The following is a 1,688-nucleotide window of genomic DNA, read 5'->3' as shown; positions in this document are numbered from 1 at the left end:
ATGATGGCAACTCTTGTGGCAACACTTTCCCTTCAGCTGTGATGGCAACTCTTGTGGCAACACTTTCCCTTCAGCTGTGATGGCAACACTTTCCCTTCAGCTGTGATGGCAACACTTTCCCTTCAGCTGTGATGGCAACACTTTCCCTTCAGCTGTGATGGCAACCTTGCAGCAAACACTTCCCTTCAGCTGTGGATGCAGACTCTTGCGCAACATTTTCCCTTCAGCTGTGATGGGCAACTCTTGCAGCAACATTTTCCCATTACGCGTGATGGCAAACTCTTGCGGCAACACTTTTCCCTTACAGCTCTGATGGCAAACTCTTCAGCACATTTCCCTTCAGCTCTGATGGCAACTTTCTTGCGGCAACAATTTCCCTTCAGCCTTTGATGGCCCAACTTCTTGTGGCACACTTTCCCTTCACTTTGATGCAAAATCTTGGCGGCAACACTTCCTTTCAGCTGTGATGGCCAAACTCTTGTGGCAACACTTTCCCTTCAGCTGTGGACGGCAACTCTTGCGGCAACACTTTCCCTTTTTCAGTCTGTGATGGCAAAACTCTTGTGGTCAAACAACTTCCCTTCGCTTTCGAGCTTTGATGGCAACTCTTGGGCGAACAACACTTTCCTTTCAGCTGTGATGGCAACTCTTGCGGCAACACTTTCCCTTCCGCTGTGATGGCCTATTTGCAGCAACACTTTCCCTCAGCTGTGATGGCAACAATTGTGGCAAACACTTTCCTTCAGCTGTGATGGGAACTCTTGCGGTCAACACATCAACTTTAGCTGTGATGGCAACTCTTGTGGCAACACTTTCCCTTCAGCTGTGATGGCAACTCTTGTGGCAACATTTTCCCTTGAGCTGTGATGGCAACTCTTTCCCTTCAGCTGTGATGGCAACTCTTGTGGCAACATTTTCCCTTGAGCTTTGATGGCAACTCTTTCCCTTCAGCTGTGATGGCAACTCTTGTGGCAACACTTTCCCTTCAGCTGTGATGGCAACTCTTGCGGCAACACTTTCCCTTCAGCTGTGATGGAACTCTTGTGGCAATACTTTCCTTTCAGCTGTGATGGCAACTCTTGCGGGAACACTTTCATGTCAGCTGTGATGGCAACTCTTGTGGCAATACTTTCCCTTCTGCTGTGATGGCAACTCTTGTGGCAACACTTTCCCTTCAGCTGTGATGGCAACTCTTGCGGCAACACTTTCCCTTCAGCTGTGATGGCAACTCTTGCGGCAACACTTTCCCTTCAGCTGTGATGGCAACTCTTGCGGCAACACTTTCCCTTCAGCTGTGATGGCAACTCTTGTGGCAAATATTTTTCCCTTCAGCTGTTGATGGCAAACTCTTTCCCTTCTGCTGTGATGGCAACTCTTTCCCTTCTGCTGTGATGGCAACTCTTTTCCCATTCAAGCTGTGATTGGCAACTCTTTCCCTTTCCAGCTGGGATGGCAAAACTCTTTCCCTTGAGCTCTGATGGCAACTCTTTCCCTTCAGCTGTGATGGCAACTCTTGTGGCAATACTTTCCCTTCAGCTGTGATGGCAACTCTTGTGGCAACACTTTCTCTTCAGCTTTGATGGCAACTCCTGTGGCAACATTTTCCCTTGAGCTGTGATGGCAACTCTTTCCCTTCAGCTGTGATGGCAACTCTTGTGGCAACACTTTCCCTTCAGCTGTGATGGCAA

This window comes from Macrobrachium nipponense, chromosome 1, assembly GCF_015104395.2.
Source record: "Macrobrachium nipponense isolate FS-2020 chromosome 1, ASM1510439v2, whole genome shotgun sequence".
Lineage (NCBI taxonomy): Eukaryota > Metazoa > Arthropoda > Malacostraca > Decapoda > Palaemonidae > Macrobrachium > Macrobrachium nipponense.
The sequence above is the reverse complement of the archived record's forward strand: the minus strand, read 5'-3'. Positions refer to the sequence as shown.